At 45.7% G+C, this 19808-nt stretch overlaps 2 pseudogenes; both read left to right on the top strand.

The window, feature by feature from the left end:
- The first annotated feature begins 13469 nt into the window (after positions 1 to 13469).
- Positions 13470 to 15665, top strand: LOC138671778 (phosphopantothenoylcysteine decarboxylase pseudogene; annotated as a pseudogene).
- A 15-nt stretch (positions 15666 to 15680) lies between these two features.
- LOC138671777 (CWF19-like protein 2 pseudogene) lies at positions 15681 to 19009 on the top strand (annotated as a pseudogene).
- Positions 19010 to 19808: the final 799 nt, after the last annotated feature.

Below are 19808 nucleotides of genomic sequence, written 5' to 3'. Positions count from 1 at the left end.
AGCAGCGGCTCAGTATCGGGGTATCAGGGGCAGTAATAGGGTCACATAAGGCAGCAGCGGCTCAGTATTGGGGCATCAGGTGCAGTAATAGGGACACATACGGCAGCAGCAGCTCAGTATCGGGGTATCAGGGGCAGTAATAGGGTCACATAAGGCAGCAGCGGCTCAGTATTGGGGCATCAGGTGCAGTAATAGGGACACATACGGCGGCAGCAGCGGCTCAGTATTGGGGCATCAGGTGCAGTAATAGGGACACATACGGCAGCAGCGGCTCAGTATCGGGGCATCAGGTGCAGTAATAGGGACACATACGGCAGCAGCGGCTCAGTATTGGGGCATCAGGTGCAGTAATAAGGTCACATAAGGCAGCAGCGGCTCAGTATTGGGGCATCAGGTGCAGTAATAGGGACACATACGGCAGCAGCGGCTCAGTATTGGGGCATCAGGTGCAGTAATAGGGACACATACGGCAGAGGCTCAGTATTGGGGTATCAGGTGCAGTAATAGGGACACATACAGCAGCAGCGGCTCAGTATTGGGGTATCAGGTGCAGTAATAGGGACACATACGGCAGCAGCGGCTCAGTATCGGGGTATCAGGGGCAGTAATAGGGACACATACGGCAGCAGAGGCTCAGTATTGGGGCATCAGGTGCAGTAATAGGGACACATAAGGCAGCAGCAGCTCAGTATCGGGGTATCAGGGGCAGTAATAGGGTCACATAAGGCAGCAGCGGCTCAGTATTGGGGCATCAGGTGCAGTAATAGGGACACATACGGCAGCAGCGGCTCAGTATTGGGGCATCAGGTGCAGTAATAGGGACACATACGGCAGCAGCGGCTCAGTATCGGGGTATCAGGGGCAGTAATAGGGTCACATAAGGCAGCAGCGGCTCAGTATTGGGGCATCAGGTGCAGTAATAGGGACACATACGGCAGCAGCGGCTCAGTATTGGGGCATCAGGTGCAGTAATAGGGACACATACGGCAGAGGCTCAGTATTGGGGTATCAGGTGCAGTAATAGGGACACATACAGCAGCAGCGGCTCAGTATTGGGGTATCAGGTGCAGTAATAGGGACACATACGGCAGCAGCGGCTCAGTATTGGGGTATCAGGTGCAGTAATAGGGACACATAAGGCAGCAGCGGCTCAGTATCGGGGTATCAGGGGCAGTAATAGGGTCACATAAGGCAGCAGCGGCTCAGTATTGGGGCATCAGGTGCAGTAATAGGGACACATACGGCAGCAGCGGCTCAGTATTGGGGCATCAGGTGCAGTAATAGGGACACATACGGCAGAGGCTCAGTATTGGGGTATCAGGTGCAGTAATAGGGACACATACGGCAGCAGCGGCTCAGTATTGGGGTATCAGGGGCAGTAATAGGGACACATACGGCAGCAGCGGCTCAGTATTGGGGTATCAGGGGCAGTAATAGGGACACATACGGCAGCAGCGGCTCAGATGGTGATGGGGCTGGAATATGAGAAGTGAAAAGTGTCTTTGTTGTATTTTCTGTAGCCGAGTCGTTGCTGGAAGAAGTTGTCATGTCGGTCTGGGTCAGTTGGAAAAGACGGGAAAAGTGACGACTCCATCAGAAAGAACGTCAGTGGTAAGTCCCCATCTGTAACTGTGCAGTGATCTATGTTCTATAGGATTGGTAGTGATGGTCTTTGTGGAGTTTTTTTTACTTACAGGGGGATCATAGGCTGAGGTTCTTATACACGCAATTACAGTGCCACACCGTAGTTGTAGTCAGGGGTTAGGGGCCCACTCGGATATCTCGCCCCCCCCTGAGCTGAACCCCTAGCTACGCCTCTGGTCGGAGCAGACTGACGCCAAACAACTGAAGTGATAAAGAAGCCTAAGAGAAAAATCAGACAAACTGAACATTTTGCAGTGGTCTCTTCATTTTTGCCAGAGCTGTTTACGTGTTTGGGGAAAGTGAGTTACCAAAATTACAGCTCTTCTCCTAAAACTAGCTCTTTATATAATGAAACCTTTGTGCCTAAAGGTGCGGCTGTTTCAAGTAGGAATGAAGAAACTATTGTCCTGCGATGGGAATAAGTGGATCACGTTAATGTTGTCATTATGTGCATATTTTATATATTGTTTGTGCATGTGTTTACTATGTAAATTTACTGTGGAAATGGGCATATTGTATTGTGCTTCATGTAAATATACATGTAAATGTTCGTGTGTTTATATGGGTGGGGATTGATGGTGGGGGGGCTCAGATACAAGTCCTGCACAGGGGCCCTTCAGTCAGTGTCCTCACCTACATACCACCTTTTTTTTTTTTTTTTTTAGTTGGGCAGGTAAAGAAGCGGTCTGCAGAACATTTAGCGCTGACCAAGCGTACAACCTGCTTTGCTCCGACAGTGAAACGGAATCTGCCTTTGAAGTAGATCTATTTTCAGTAAGTGATGACTCTTCCTCCACAGGATCCCCCAGCCTGATTGGTAGCGGAGTCAGTCATCACTGCTGAAGCTTCAAACGCAGAACACCCCCCCCCCCCCCACCCCACACACACGCCACCACTGCCGCCACCACTGCCGCTGTGGTATCATGAGTTCATTTCCCACTTTTTCTGCAGCACCTGGAATAAAATTAAATGTCACCAATAGTGATGAGCGAGTATACTCGTTGCTCGGGTGATCTCCGAGTATTTGTTCGTGCTCGGAGATTTAGTTTACATCGCTGCATCTGAATGATTTACAGCTATTAGCCAGCTTGAACACATGGGGGAATTCCCTAACAAAACCCACATGTACTCAGCCTGGCTAGTAGCTGTAAATCATTCAGCTGGGGCGATGAAAACTAAATCTCTGAGCAGTAATAAATACTCGGAGATCACCCGTGCGTGCTCGAGAACCCGAGTACTCACTCATCACTAGTCACCAATTTTTCCCCCTCTGATTTTTTTTTTTTTTTTTTTTTAATTTTCATTCACCCAGAAGTCCTACAATTGATCAATCCCCAAACAAATTTATATGCCCGATCAATATGTGTCCCAAAAACCCACTGCCTTTCATTCCCGTTCCTGGATCCCCACAAATGTCGCCAAAATGAGAAATTTTGGGCCTTACTTTGAACATGGGATTGGTTAAAAAAAAAAAAAAAACTCCGCTCCTACTGGACAACAACATCTGACCACAGCACTCCTTTATTTGCAGCTGTCATTACCCGAGCCCGTTATGAAGCCCTGGTGAGATTAGTTCACTTTAGTGATAATTCCAAAGTCCCCCAAGAACTGACCCCCAACTATGAATGGCTAAACATAGACCCCTAATTATCCTCTTACAACATTAATTTCTTCCTATACCTCAGAGCAAAATGTGGCAGTCTGAGTCCTTGATGAGTTACAAGGGCGTCTGTTCTGCCAATTTATCCCCTCCAAGCGAGCCAAATACATCGTCATACAACATGTGAGCGCACATCCGGCTATACATCATCTTCCCAGTCTGTGAAAGTAGGGACCGCCAAATCAACCCCCCAAACTACCCCCAGACAATTGGCATCCCCGGCAAAATTGTCTGGGAGCTAATGTCACCCTTTCTACATCAAGAGTACCACGTCTACAGACAATTACTACACGAGCATCCCCCTATATAAATCCCTCCATGCTGCAAATATAGGGGCCTGTGGAACAGTCAGAAAAAACGGAGTGGGGTTTCCGCCACAGTTGTTGTCCAGACGTTTGTAGAAGGGGGGCATCATTCTCACTCGCAAGTGACCAAATTCTTGCAGTGAAGTGGAATAACGGTAAGGACGTCTACATGTTGACCACACTGCATGCGGACACCACTGTGATGGTCAGACGGGTGCCGCCAGGGACAAACCGAAATCAATCTGCATCAGACTTCACCAAATTTATGGGTGGCATTGACCTGTCAGACTATGTTCTGCAACCATACCTGGTGAAGTGGAAGACCAGGGCCTGCTACAAAAAAAGGTAGCTATCTATCCAGATTACTACCTATAACCGTTTCATACTGTACACCAGCAGCAGACACCCCCTCCATCCTAGCCTGCAACGATACCTGTAAGAAGTATATCCACATTGTAAGACACACACCCATTTCCCTCCCAAAGAGAGGGGATCCGTAGGTGAGGATAGAGCTGGTCGTGCAACGGTTTGGTCGATCGGTGGTTACTGCAGGTTGTAGGCTTGCCAGAAGAGGTGGGTCTTCAGGTTATTTTTTGGAGGTTTCGATGGTAGGCGAGAGTCTGATATGTTTTGGTAGAGAGTCCCAGAGTAGGGGTGATACGCGAGAGAAATCTTGTATACGATTGTGGGAAGAGGAGATAAGAGGGGAGTAGAGTAAGATCTTGTGAGGATCGGAGGTTGCGTGCAGGAAAGTACCGGGAGACGAGGTCACAGATGTATGGAGGAGACAGGTTGTGGATGGCTTTGTATGCCATGGTTAGGCTTTTGTACTGGAGTCTCTGGGTGATGGGGAGCCAGTGCAGGGATTGACAGAGGGGAGAGGCCGGGGAATAGCGGGGGGGACAGGTGGATTAGTCGGGCAGCAGAGTTTAGAATAGACTGGAGGGGTGTGAGTGTTAGAGGGGAGGCCACGTAGCAGGAGGTTACAATAGTCGAGGCGGGAGATGATGAGGGCATGGACTAGGGTTTTTGCAGATTCTTGGTTGAGAAATGTACGGATCCGTGAAATTTTTTTTGAGTTTAAGGTGGCAGGAAGTGGAAAGAGCTTGGATATGCTGTTTGAAGGAGAGATCAGTGTTAAGGATTACCCTGAGGCAGCGAGCTTGTTGGACTGGGGAGAGTGGGCAGCCGTTTACTGTAATGGATAGATTCGTTGGGGGGGTGGGGGTCGCTTGAGATAAAGGAAAGATGATGAATTCTTTTTTGTCCATGTTACATTTTAGAAATCTAGCAGAGGAGGATGAAATAGCGGACACACTGAGGGATTCTGGTTAGTAGGGTGGTGATATCTGGTCCAGAGATGTAGATCTGTGTGTCATCAGCATAGAGATGATACTGAAAACCGTGAGATTCTCTGAGCTGTCCAAGGCCGACTGTGTAGATGGAGAAGAAAAGGGGCCCTAGAACTGAACCTTGCGGGACTCCGACAGGTAGGTGGCGAGGTGAGGAGGTGGTGTGTGAGTGGGAGACTCTGAATGTCCGGTCAGTTGGGTATGACGAGATCCACGATGGGGCCAAGTCTGTGATGCCAAGGGATGAGAGGGTCCGCAGCAACAGGGAATGGTCCACTGTGTCAAAGGCAGAGGACAGGTCCAGGAGGAGGAGGACAGAGTAGTGTCGCTTGCTCTTGGCAGTTAATAGGTCATTGGTGACCTTAGTTAGATTCTGTTGAAACTTTACAGAGAGAAAATGAAAATCACGGAATTACGGCAGTGTGATATTCTTGTGATACTCTGTGATCAAAACTCAGTGATTCAAGTTGATAAACTCTGATAAACTATAATACTCTGATTTATACACCGTATCGATGTCTATGAATTTGGTACAATTTCATCAATATAATATTATACTGTTTGATACACATTAAACCCTCTGATACTTTGTTACACTTTTTGATCAATACACTGATAGTTTAACACACTACGATACACTTTAAAGAGCAAAATCCTATAAAATGCAGGGACAGATGCTGCACTTTGATAGACTTTGCTCAATACATTAAGAAACACATTGATCCACTTTGATAGACCTTAATAAATTTCAATACTTTAAACCCCTTTGCTACACTGATAATTTTGTAAGGATAATGGCATTGCTTACCTGCCAGGCACTTGCACTTTGCAGAACACTGCGGGGACAAAAATGTTATTCCCCCGTAGCATTCGGTTTCAGTTATGAGGCGGCACCGGCGCAGGTTGTCACTGCTCTGAGTATACGGCTGTACCCCCACCCCCACCCCCGGCCCTGACTGACAGCCACCCTAGTGTAAGTCAGGGCCTATTGTCAGAATAAAATATTTCTCCCCGCAATGTTCGGCTATGTGGTGGCATCGAGCCAGTTGGTAACGCTATTAATCTGCAGATTAACCCCATATCTACAGGTTAATAGCGTTTTTGCTGGTGACAGGTTCCGTTTAATACATTTTGATATGCATTAAGTTTTATCAATGCACTTTGATTCCCTTTGATAAATCTTGAAACACTGGAGCCGTTTTTGTGCACTGTAATAAACATTAATACACTTTGATCAATATTCTTTCATACAGTATGATGCACTTTAAGGAAAAAAAAATCATATAAAATGCAGGGACACAGACACTGCCAGATGGGCTGATGGGAGAGGGGCGCTGTGTGTGGATGGAGGAGAGGAAGACTCGCACTCGCACACAACCCTTTGATACACTTCGATCAATACTTTGTTAGTTTTGTACACTTGATTCACTTTAATATTTTAACTTTGATACTTATAATATACTTTAATAAACTGATGTGGTCCATGATGTGCATCTGCTCTGACCCTGCTTGGTGGCCATTCCTACCTCTGGACAGCAGCCCTTCTATAATGGCATTCCACTGAGTCCTATTGTAAATCCAGATCCCTGTACAGGGGTTAAAGGGTATTGGGATTTCTCTGGAGTCTGCCAGACAGAGCGGCTTGTGCTAAGTTTGTCCTAGGCACTGGGCTGTGTGACGGCGGGAAGATGGCGGCGCACAATGTGAGACGTTCTCTACCTCTCGTAGTGATTCTAGGGGCCACTGGAATCGGGAAGTCCAAGCTGGCTCTTCAGCTAGGCCGGAGGCTCGGAGGGGAGGAGATCAGCGCGGACTCTATGCAGGTATACCAGGGTTTGGATATTATCACTAATAAAGTGACGTCGGAGGAACAGCAGCTCTGCAAGCATCACATGATCAGCTGCGTGGATCCACTTATCACAAACTTTACAGTAGTTGACTTCCGAAATAAAGCCGTGGCTCTTATCGAAGATATATTTTCTAGAGATAAAATTCCAATTGTGGTTGGAGGGACAAATTACTACATTGAGTCACTGCTATGGAAAATTCTAGTCAACACGGGATCTCCACCTGGAGAGAAGACAGCTGCACATGGAGATCAAGTCTCGGCTGATAGAAAAACTGAACTGGAGAAAGCATTAAGCTACTTACTGGTAGCGGCATTTCTCTGAGGCCCATGACAGCACGACGAGAGAGGGGTCCGCCCATTAGGAACAGGAAACCTACAGATACAAAAGGGCGGTACCTCTCCCTTGCCTCAGTTGTATTTCAGAGTCTTGAGGACTACCGCGGTTAGTGGTACAAAAAATATACACTATATACAGATTATATACAAAATTTCAGCCATATATTTGGAACTGGGTATCATATGTGAGATATATACATCTATAGGAAGTGCAACCCCCACGTGAATAGGGAGGGAACTAAGGGTGCTGTCATGGGCCTCCGAGAAATGCCGCTACCAGTAAGTAGCTTAATGCTTTACTCGGACTCCCATGACAGCACGACGAGAGAATTACAGAGATATAAGCTTCCTTAGGGAGGGACTATGGCCTGTAGTACCCTTAACCCGAATGTGAGATCAGAGGAAGCCCCCAAATCCAACCTATAGTGTTTAAAGAAGGTGGACGGGGATGACCATGTGGCCGCCTTACGTATCTGGTCGACTGATACTCCAGATTTTTCCTCCCAGGATGTAGCCATGGCCCTGGTGGAATGCGCCCTCAGATTCTGCGGAGCTGGACCCCCACCTGCAGTATAAGCCAAAGAGAGAGCCTCCCTAATCCACTTTGCTAGCGTGTACTTTGATACCCTGAGTCCCTTTCTAGAATTTTGGAAAGATAAAAATAATGCATCATCTTTCTTCCATGTGTCAGTAACAGAGATGTATTCTAGCAGGCATCTCCTAACGTCTAATGTATGGAGTAGTTCTTCCTTAGGGTTAGCAGGATTGGGGAGGAAGGATGGTAAAATTATCTCTTGTGACCTGTGAAACCGTGATGATACTTTTGGTAAATAGGCTGGGTCCGGTCTGAGGATTACTCTGTCTGGTAGAAACTCTGTATAAGGGGAAACCCTGGAGAGAGCTTGTATGTCTCCTACTCTACGGGCAGATGTAATTGCTACCAGAAATGCTGTCTTAAGGGATAAGGCCTTTAATTGAAGCTGATTGTAAAGGTTCAAACGGCTCTTTAGTCAATGCTGATAGGACTAAGTTGAGATCCCAAGGCATAGATCTATCTTTATGTATGGGTCTAGACCTACTAGATGCTTTAATGAACCTTGAGATCCAGTAATTATTGGCGATGTTACAGGAAAATAGAGCCCCTAGGGCCGAGACCTGTACCTTTTAGAGTACTAGTGGATAGACCTAGCTCTAAGCCTTTTTGCAGGAATTCTAAGATTTGTTTTATAGGTATTCCTTCTTCTAAATTGAAATCAGAAGAGGCCAGAAACTTCCGCCAGGTCCTAGCGTAGATTGTTGTGGTTATTTGCTTCCTACTTTTCATAAGGGTTTCAATTAAACTCGGGGAGAACCCCTTGTTTTTCAGTAACACCCTTTCAAAATCCATGCCGTTAAATGAAGGTTCTTTACTTGCGGATGACTGATCGGACCCTGGTAGAGCAAATCCGGAATCTCCGGATGCACCCAGGGATCCTCCACTGACATGATCCTGAGCCAAGTGAACCAGGCCCTTCTGGACCAGAATGGGGCAATCAATATAACTCTGGCTCGATCTTCTCTTATCTTCCTGACTACTAAGGGTAACAGGCCTAGTGGAGGAAATGCATATGCCAGCTGAAAATCCCAATTGATCAGAAAAGCGTCTACTGCCAGAGGATTCTCCCTGGGATTTAGGGAACAGAATTTTGTTGTCTTCCGGTTGTCCCTGGTAGCAAATAAATCTACTTCTGGATGTCCCCATTTGTGGACAATCTGATCGAACACGCAATTGTTTAGGGACCACTCCCCTTGACTCAGGGTGTTGCGGCTTAGAAAGTCCGCTTTGACGTTTTCTTTTCCTCTTATGTGTAGAGCGGTTAAGGATAAGAAGTGATTTTCCGCTGTCTGGAACAGACGATCCGCCACTCTCATCAGTGACTCGGAATGAGTTCCACCCTGATGATTTATGTATGCGACCGCCACCTGGTTGTCCGATAGGATCTTGACATGATGACTCTGCAGATATGAGGAATTTTTTCACTGAAAGCTCTACTGCCATTAACTCTTTCTGGTTGGAGGAGGCTGATGTTAGGGGAGGGGGCCATAGACCCTGAACCATCATGTCATCCATGTGTGCTCCCCAACCCGAAGGGCTAGCATCTGTTGTTACAACACGTGTTATCTGTGACACCCAGGGAACTCCCGCCGATAAGTTTTCACTGACTAGCCACCACCTAAGAGATGTGAGTGCTTTTGGACCTAAGATAATCTGACTCTGCAGGGACCCCTGTAAGATTCTGTCATTAACCAGCACCTCGGATTGTAACGGTCTGGTGTGGAATTGGGCCCAACGGACAGCGGGAATGCAAGAGGTTAAGGAACCCAATAGTGACATAGCTTGTCTAAGGGTCATGGATGGTTTGTCAATTGCCTTAGACACCTACATACATAGTAACATAGTTAGTAAGGCCGAAAAAGACATTTGTCCATCCAGTTCAGCCCATATTCCATCATAATAAATCCCCAGATCTACGTCCTTCTACAGAACCTAATTGTATGATACAATATTGTTCTGCTCCAGGAAGACATCCAGGCCTCTCTTGAACCCCTCGACTGAGTTCGCCATCACCACCTCCTCAGGCAAGCAATTCCAGATTCTCACTGCCCTAACAGTAAAGAATCCTCTTCTATGTTGGTGGAAAAACCTTCTCTCCTCCAGACGCAAAGAATGCCCCCTTGTGCCCGTCACCTTCCTTGGTATAAACAGATCCTCAGCGAGATATTTGTATTGTCCCCTTATATACTTATACATGGTTATTAGATCGCCCCTCAGTCGTGTTTTTTTCTAGACTAAATAATCCTAATTTCGCTAATCTATCTGGGTATTGTAGTTCTCCCATCCCCTTTATTAATTTTGTTGCCCTCCTTTGTACTCTCTCTAGTTCCATTATATCCTTCCTGAGCACCGGTGCCCAAAACTGGACACAGTACTCCATGTGCGGTCTAACTAGGGATTTGTACAGAGGCAGTATAATGCTCTCATCATGTGTATCCAGACCTCTTTTAATGCACCCCATGATCCTGTTTGCCTTGGCAGCTGCTGCCTGGCACTGGCTGCTCCAGGTAAGTTTATCATTAACTAGGATCCCCAAGTCCTTCTCCCTGTCAGATTTACCCAGTGGTTTCCCGTTCATTGTGTAATGGTGATATTGATTCCTTCTTCCCATGTGTATAGCCTTACATTTATCATTGTTAAACCTCATCTGCCACCTTTCAGCCCAAGTTTCCAACTCATCCAGATCCATCTGTAGCAGAATACTATCTTCTCTTGTATTAACTGCTTTACATAGTTTTGTATCATCTGCAAATATCGATATTTTACTGTGTAAACCTTCCACCAGATCATTAATGAATATGTTGAAGAGAACAGGTCCCAATACCGACCCCTGCGGTACCCCACTGGTCACAGCGACCCAGTTAGAGACTATACCATTTATAACCACCCTCTGCTTTCTATCACTAAGCCAGTTACTAACCCATTTACACACATTTTCCCCCAGACCAAGCATTCTCATTTTGTGTACCTGTTGCTGGATATGTAATAATTTGTCGAGTGGAAGACAACACTGTTGGGATTCTGAGTTTAATAAGTCCTAAGAATCTTTGTATTCTTTGAGGCTGTAAACGAGATTTCTAATTTATGATCCACCCCAGACGTTTGGTTGTGGCTGTTTCTAGCTGGGACAGGCAATGGTCTGCTGAGCTCCCTACTATAAGAAAATCATCCAAGTAGGGAATGATCAGGATGTCGGACTCTCGTAAGTGCGCCATGACCTCGGCCACTAGTTTTGTAAACACCCTAGGAGCCGCTGATAAGCCAAAGGGGAGCGCTCTGAACTGGAAATGGCGAATGCGACCCCCCACTGACAAAGCTACTCTCAGGAACCTCTGGAAATCTTCATGTATCGGAACATGATAGTATGTGTCTTTAAGATCTACAACTACCATGATACAGTGATTAAACAACATTTTTATTGCCGAATTAATTGTTTCCATTTTAAAGGATTCATTAACCAGGAACTCATTAAGACATTTTAGATTTATGATCGTTCTAAAAGATCCATCTGGCTTTTTGATCAGAAAAAGAGGAGAATAAAATCCCCTTCCTCTTTCTGATTCTGGGATTTCCACCAATACGTTTTTAGAGCATAAGTTCATAACCTCTGCTTCTAGAGCTGCCTGCTCCAGGGGGGAGGAACGAAAAGGGGTTAATTTGAATTTTTCTCGAGGCCAATGATTGAAGTCCAGCCTTAGACCTTTAGTAATAATGTCTCTGACCCATTTACTGTTTAATGTCAAGCCACGCTGAGGAGAATGCTGACAGTCTACCCCCCACAGGGATCGATAGTCATTGGTCCGTTTTTTCCTGATCCTTTGAGGAACGGCGAAACATGTAGCCCGTACCTCTACCGCGTCTGTCTTCCCATCTGAAACTTTCTCTAGTGGGAGAGGACCCGCGTTTCTTCCCGCGACCAAACCTTCTTCGATTAAAGGGTCGGCGGTAGGATGCCGAGTACAGACTGGGAAACTTCTTCTTGTCATCACCTGCCTTTTCCAGCAATTCATCCAGCGTTGGACCAAAGAGATACTGTCCCTCGCACGGAATGGCACAGAGTTTAGTTCTGGACTGAATGTCACCTGACCAGCACTTTAACCATAGGGCTCTGCGAGCCGCGTTAGATAGTCCTGCCGCTCTAGCCGCCATTCTGACAGTCCACAGATGCGTCCGATAGGAACGCCGCAGCATTCTGAATTGTCGGTAGCGCTTTCAGAATAGAATCTCTGGATGCACCGTCCTTAAGTTGAGACTAATTGATCTAGCCAGACCATTAATGACCTGGCTGTGCATGTTGCAGCCACGGCTGGTCTGAGGGATCCTGCCGCCATCTCCCAGGTACCTTTTAAGGAAGATATCCGCCTTCCTGTCTAGAGGATCTTTTAGGGACCCCATATCCTCAAAGGGTAATGAGGCTTTCTTTGACGCTTTTGCTACTGCCGCGTCCAACTTAGGGGCTTTATCCCATGTATCCACAACCGGATCATCAAAGGGATACCTGCGTTTTAAAGCTGGCGGTAAGGCCCCCTTTTTTTTTTCGTTTTTTTCCATTCTCGGAGGATCAATTCTTGGATCTTATTTACCGGAAAAGATCTGTTTTTTACGATCTAATCCACTAAACATCAACTCCTGTTTTGAGGGCTGTGGTTTGGGTTCCTCTATACCCATCGTGCCTCTAACTGATTTGACCACCCTGTCAATCTTATCCAAGGGTAGACAAAATCGTCCAGACTCCTCATCTGATGAAGAGGAGAAAGGACTAGAGAGATAGGCACTTTCTTCTCTTTCCTCTTCTGACGAATTAGAGTCCAGAGGTGTCCTATGCTTCGAGCCTTCCGCTTGGGATAGGGATCGTAATGACTCCCTTACTTCTAACCGGATCATTTCCTTTAAGTTTGCCGTACTCACGGACTCTTCTGCTACCTAGGGGAGGACAATATAGGTGATAACCACTATCTGACCTAAAGTCACTTCCACCCAACCACTCCTGTAGACCTCACCGTCTGTTGTATACAGGGGGCACATAACTTTTTCAAACAAGAGTCAGGTAAGGGGACTCCACAGAGGGCACACTCCTTATGTTTTGACTTATCCGTACTCTTCTTCCCCTGAAAAGATAAAGTATAAGGGGCCCGCGTCAGAGTGAACTTTCACGTAGATCACTTACCCGTGCGCCAAAGTCAAGTACCGGAATCCGAGGGGGTTCTTTCCTAGTCGAAGCTCTGGATCCCTGCTCGGATGAGCTTTTACGACTGGGCTGGTCGCCTCTATCTTTCTTGGGCTTCTGACGCACCTAGTCTGACAGCTGCTGCTGCTGCTCACCACCACTCTCCATGACGAATTGCGACCAAAAAGCAGGGTTCTGACATTGTAACCCGCTTAAATCCCCCTTGGATCCGGTCAGCAGATGGGCCAGCGCTATCCCTATTGGCTCCGGACACAGCAGGGAGGGCAGGAGGGCTGGCGGACGAACCGGCGTCCAGATGCGATGGGCGCCGCCATCTTGGATCGACCGCGCATGCGCAGACGTCGGCGACCCTGAAGCCGCTACCAAACTCCGCCCCCCCACGTCATCGCACCTGGAAACGCTCCAGCACACGCTGAGAGCGGTGCAGGACGCCGAGGATGGATCGGCAGCGCTCCGGAGCTCACCCACACATCTGAGCCCGGCACCCGCAGCCACGCTGCGCCACCAATGGGAAATGCTTACCTGCGCCGACGCTGATGGATGCAGGAAATCCTCCGGACTCCGCTCCCTGCTGCGAACGCCACCGACGTGCAATCCAGCAAGTACCATCGTGGCATCTCCAGGGATCTCCGCACCGGCCGAGGTAGGAGACCTCCCCCCCCCTCCCCCCCCCCCTGCTACCGTAATCGGCCGGCCTGGGCTCCTTCTGTAGGCACCCGGCCCCTCAGGAACAGGAAACCAACTGAGGCAAGGGAGAGGTACCGCCCTTTTGTATCTGTAGGTTTCCTGTTCCTAATGGGCGGATCCCCTCTCGTCGTGCTGTCATGGGAGTCCGAGTAAATTGGACTTTTCGGGGCTTCATGCTCGCTTGAAAAATGTGGACCCAGAGATGGCAGCAAAATTGCATCCACATGATAAACGTAAAGTGGCAAGGAGCCTGCAGGTATACGAAGAAAAAATGAACGTCAGTTCAATCAAATACATATACGGCGACTCAGTAACGAATATTTTAACACCGGAGAAACAAGTCAAAAATTAGCCGGAAAGGTCATAGAAACATATTTATTGAAAGATTAGTTACCACCATAAATTATCATATATAATAGAAAATCATATTAAAGAGTAATGAATAGTGACTATATCCATACGTGCAACCTAAATAACAGGTTCACAAGACGGGGTCAAAATATTGAGGCAGTAAATATCTGTAATGTCTGCATGTGTGCAGCTAAGGTAGATGATACAGTAACACTACCCCGCAACAAATAGAAAATAAATATAAAGAGTAAAAGGGTTAATTACCCATCAGTGACCAAAGAGACCCGTCTGGAGCCTGGACTTACTACCCCAATGCGCGTTTCGCTTTTGTCTATCACCGTTCCCTGAGGAAGGGCTAAAATCCAAACTTCATGTTTGGGGGCAATCAAAAATCAATTCTCTGAGTCTTAAAAAAAAAAAAAAAAAAAAGTCTCCTGTCCTTGTTGATGATATGGAAAACCAGGTAAAAATATAAAAAAAAATCAATAGGATGAAGGCACCAAAGAGCAGTTTCACAAAAGGCACCATTCAGGTTGAGGCTGGCCGTGGCCATTGTGATTCATTATGTGAAACAATACTTACCTGGGAGGGGAGATGTCATGATCTATAAGGTGGATCTCCTCGGGCGGTAAGAGTTAATTAAAATCTCATCATGGCTGGTGCCAAAGTCTCAGGTGTAATAAAACACCATTTGTTTACTGGTTAAACTGGACTTGATTAGAATTGAACTGGGGACTTCTCATTGAATTCCTTCTATTTCCTGCAAGACAATGCTGGTCAAGGGCTTTATAAAGTTTCTTTTGAGACAAGTGGACATTGCCTGAATATTTTCCAGAAGTGGAAAGAGCGGAGTGATCTCCCACAGGTGACGACTTGAAGCTTTATTCCCCTTTTAGAAAGCCCACCAACATCCTTAGGACCCGAAGCAAAACCACAACCTGTCCAAATACGCAGTGAGGAAGAGATGAACCACCATGTGCTTGTTGGTGTCACGGGCAGTGTGGCGGCCCTGAAGCTGCCCGTTCTAGTGTCTGGCCTGCAAGAGATACCTGGGGTTGAAGTGCAGGTTGTGACAACAGAGAGAGCAAAGCATTTCTACAGCATACAGGATATACCGGTACCAATCTACAGTGATGATGACGAGTGGAAGATGTGGAACCGCCGATCAGATCCTGTGTTACACATCGAGTTACGACGCTGGGCAGATCTGATGATTCTTGCTCCCCTTGATGCCAACACTTTGTCACAAATCCCACTGGAAATCTTCCCCAATCTGGTGACCTGCATAGTTCGTGCATGGGACTTAAAGAAGCCATTGCTCTTCTGTCCAGCTATGAACACAGCCATGTGGGATCATCCCATCACTACAGAACAGATTGAACGTCTTCGCAATTTTGGATACATTGAGATTGCATGCATTGAAAAAACCCTGATGTGTGGGGACAAAGGACTCGGAGCAATGGCAGAGGTCGGCTCTATCCTTGATAAGGTGGTGGAAGTTCTGTCCAAGGACCAGCCTCGTCAGTGAAGTTACAAACCTGGCTTATGTTGTATCGCATCTTTCTAACAATAGGAAGGAGTTAATGTTAGTAATAGTTTATGCAAAAGTGAAATGATGGCAATAAGATAATACCCAAGTAAACACGGGGCGAGTATTGCTTGGAGGCTCAGAGCCAACCTCGAGGCTAGAACTGTATTCTAGAGATTTAATGAATGTGGCGGGGGACTACGGTTAATGAGTACATGAACTCCGCTATTGCTTTGAATGTTAAACGTAAGGTACTTGGGGCGCGATACATCAAGACCAGCGTTGTTCACATCAGCTTTGATGAGGGGCCTTGCTGGAGACCAATGAGCGGCATACACCGCTGTGTGCGCCTGGCCACAAAATCCTACTCCAGTCCCTGCTGGAGTAAGATTTGTGGTGTAGCGAACACCGCCACTCATCATGAATTTGAGGAACCACGATCATCACTCCCCATCCCGCCCCAGTTCCTTCCATCTTGCTTTTTTCCCCTTAAACTTATTATTTTTATTTATCCTTGGAAAAGAAAGATGAAATAAAAGGTGATCAATATGTTGCATATAACCAAAAATGGCCCTAAAGCAACTCTGGCTACAGAAAAATAAAATTGCCATGGGTCGAAGAATCTAGCAAAGTGATTTTTGTTCTGTGCTTAAAAAGAAAAACAAGAATTAAAATATAAAAAATCCCATAAGTTTGATATAATCATAATTGTGTTGATCCACCGAATATAGATTACATTTCACTTACCTAGCACTGTGTTTAAAATAAAAAAAGGTGTGTTAGTAGATAAAATCCAGATTTTATATTTTTTTCTTCATCTCACCTCCCAATAAATGTAGCAAAAAATCATCAAAAAGTAGTAAATACCCTAATAATTTTATTTATATAGCGCCAACATATTCCACAGCACTTTACAATTAAGGTAGACATGTACAAACAATAAAGACATAACAGTAGCACATAGTTCACCAGTGACAGGAGTGAGGGTCCTGCTCGCAACCTTACAATCTGTAATGATAAAGGGGGACGCAGTAGGTAGAACGCTCTTATGTGTGGTCCAGTCATAATTCTAATAAATAGGGGGTTTCAAATAGATACTGGCTGATGACTTCATTCAGCTTTAAGTACAGTCATAAAGTGCTGTTGGGTGCATGGGGGATGAGGAGACAGATGAGTAGGAGAGACTAGATTCTGAGGAAAATGTAAAAAGAGGGAACAAAGAACAGTTAGATTAGTGAAGTAATGTGATAAGCTTGTCAAAAGAGATGTGTTTTTAAAGCACGGTTAAAAATGTGGAGGCTAGGTATTAATCGGGTGGTCTGGGGTAGTGCATTCCAGAAAACTTGTGCAGCATGAGAGAAGCCTTGGAGACAAAATTTGGAGTTGGAGGTTCGAATTATGGAAGATGTTAGTTTTAGATCAGTAGATCAGTTGCAGAACAGTGGACACAGGTAGGGTGAAAGACAGACGAGGGAGAAGATTTAGGGTGGTGAACAACTGGAGAGTGTGAGTGAGAGAAATTTTAATTATTTTAGATGAGGATAAATAAGATTGACAGTAAGAGTTTTTGCAGTTTTAAAGTTAAGAAAAGGTTAGATTCTGGTGATGTTTTTAAGGTGCAGATGACATAAGCGAGAGAGTGATTGGATATAGGGAATAAAGGACATTTTTGTGTCAAATACCTTTCAATAGTACCAATGAAAACTACATCTTGCCCTAGAAAAAATAGCGATGGGTTTGGCCAGCAGTCTAATGTGTATGGGAACCCTGGCCAACTGATTGTCATGGGGGAGATGTCGATCGAACACGTCCGATTTCTGAATGCTGATCGCATTGCTCTCCCATAGATCAGCCACTGGCAGAGATCTGTCGGCAGCCTTCTTATAAAGAGCACAGGAACACTCGGAAATGTTAACGCTCCTGTGCATGGTAGAGATTACAGAGATGGCTGTAGGGTTGAATGATCGGCTGAAGCATTGCTTGCCCGACAGCCATCTTATGTGTATGGTGGACTTTCGTCTTGATTTAAAACCCCGGCGCTGTGCTGCCAGCTGATGACTGCAGATCTGAGTAGACAAAAGAACAAGCCCTTTTAATAATTCCCGTAGAAGGTAAATCCGCAAGGACAGGGTCCTCTCCCCTCTGTACCAGTCTGTCATCGTAAATTTGTTTACTGTTAACCATATCTATAGCCCTGTATGTAACCCCTTTTCTCATGTACAGCACCATAGAATTAATGGTGCTATATAAATAAATAACAAGCTCGGTGCTAAGATTGTAAAGGCGGAAATAATGGGGAACACTGAGATGGCTGCAAAGCTCAACTGGAAGAAGCTCGTCAGCAAAAGCGAAATCGACTGGAAGACTACGAGAAAGAAAGAGAAAAATCCCAGAAATCCGAAGCTGGAGAAGAGCAAGAAGTTCTGCTAGTGAAAACGGACCTGTCTGGTAGAGCGTGGCCAGTAAACTCCATGGCGGGTCCTGCAGAGCCGCGGGGAGGAAGGCGAAAACGACAACTGGTTGAGACACACGTGGACAAGGAGAGGGTGCATTACTTCCATGATGACGACCATCAGAGCCTTCAAGATCTGGTCAAGAGAAAAGATGGGAACAGCCGAAGACCAGAACAAGCTATACCTGAGTGGCAGCCAAGCTCAGAGAGAAGACTGACCAGGATTACTACACCCTGGATGATATGTTTTCCTCATTTGCTCGCTCTTTCTTTGCAGCTTTTGAGACAGAGGAAAGAGAGAGGCGGCAAGCCATGGCCGAGCATTGGAGACTGGCTGTCAGAATGGAAAAATGTCCATTTTGCTGCGATAATGCTGAGCTGCCAAAGCACCTGATCATTGCTATAGGAGTGAACGTATATTTGTGTCTTCCCAACCACCTTTCTCTCACGGAGGGACATTGTCTGATTGTTCCTTTACAACACTACACTGCAGCGACGCTTCTGGATGAAGACATATGGAATGAAATTCAGATGTTCCGTAAAACAGTCAGGCTATTTGCCAATAACGGACTGGACTGCGTCTTTCTGGAAACAAACATAAACTTAAAAAAAACGCTTTCATCTGGTCTATGAATGTATTCCCCTGCCGAAGGAGGTGGGAGATATGGCAGCCATTTATTTCAAGAAAGCAATTCTGGAATCTGACGAGGAATGGTCTATGAATAAGAAGCTAATAGACCTGTCTACAAAGGATGTTCCAAAAGGCTTGCCTTATTTCTCAGTGGATTTTGGACTACAAGGAGGTTTTGCTCACATTATCGAAGACCATAACAAGTTCCCACATTATTTTGGCAATAAAATCATCGGTGGCATGCTGGATCTGGAGCCCAGAGTCTGGAGAAAAGCCGTGCGAGAGAACTTTGATGATCAGAGGAAGAAGGTCTTACAGTTTGCACAGTGGTGGAAGCCCTTTGATTTCACAAAAACAAGAGTAACATCTGTGCAATAAATGTATTGTAACTGTTACATTGTGTGTATATATTACTTGTGACTATATACACCGGGCACTTTTTATCTTTTTATTTTAAGTGTGATCTGAAAATAGAAAAAACTAAAAATTATTTTAATAAACTTTGTAAATACTTAAAAAAATAAAAATGTTTGTGGTAATGATTATGGTGCTTGAACCCTCTAGGTTCAAGCAACATATTGTAATCCGATTTCTTATTTTATTCTTCTCCGTGTTTTCCACAATTAATGCGGCCCGAACCGCTGGGCGTAGAGACCCTGTTCAGGCAGCGTTTCGAAGCCCTCGGTGGGGACAGGTGTGCTATGTATTTTAGGAGTTGATCCGATTTGTAGGGTTTTTGTTTTTGTTTTTTTAAATCACATTAAAAAAAAAAAAAAAAAAAAATTTCCCATAAGAATTAATGGCGACCTTTCCATGACCCCCAACTGACATGGATTAAAGCCACAGCGCAGGTGCACTGACCTTACAAAGATGGCAGCTAGGCTAGATGTCTGCATATAAGTAAGATAAGTGCCCCCCGTCCTGTGTGTGATAAGCAAGTGCCCCCAAGTAAATTTCACAGTATAAAGATAGCTAATTACAGTATCTAATCTAGTAATCACCGCTAGACTCCAATACAATTGTAGTTTTATACTTGCATATTAAATATGTCTAAAACAATTTAAATACAATTCAAATACAAAAACGTGAATTAACACCATCACCAATGTAATAAAATACAGAGGCACCAAGGGGAGGTGCCTGTCCCTATATATGGCCTATCTCACCATGCCTGACAGCGGAGGTTGGCACCCTATAACTTGCGCTCTGGCGCCCCCGCTCGTCGACGGC

Source organism: Ranitomeya imitator, chromosome 3 (assembly GCF_032444005.1).
Source record: "Ranitomeya imitator isolate aRanImi1 chromosome 3, aRanImi1.pri, whole genome shotgun sequence".
NCBI classification, from domain to species: domain Eukaryota; kingdom Metazoa; phylum Chordata; class Amphibia; order Anura; family Dendrobatidae; genus Ranitomeya; species Ranitomeya imitator.
Note: the sequence above shows the minus strand (reverse complement) of the source record. Positions and strands in the feature narration are given on the sequence as shown.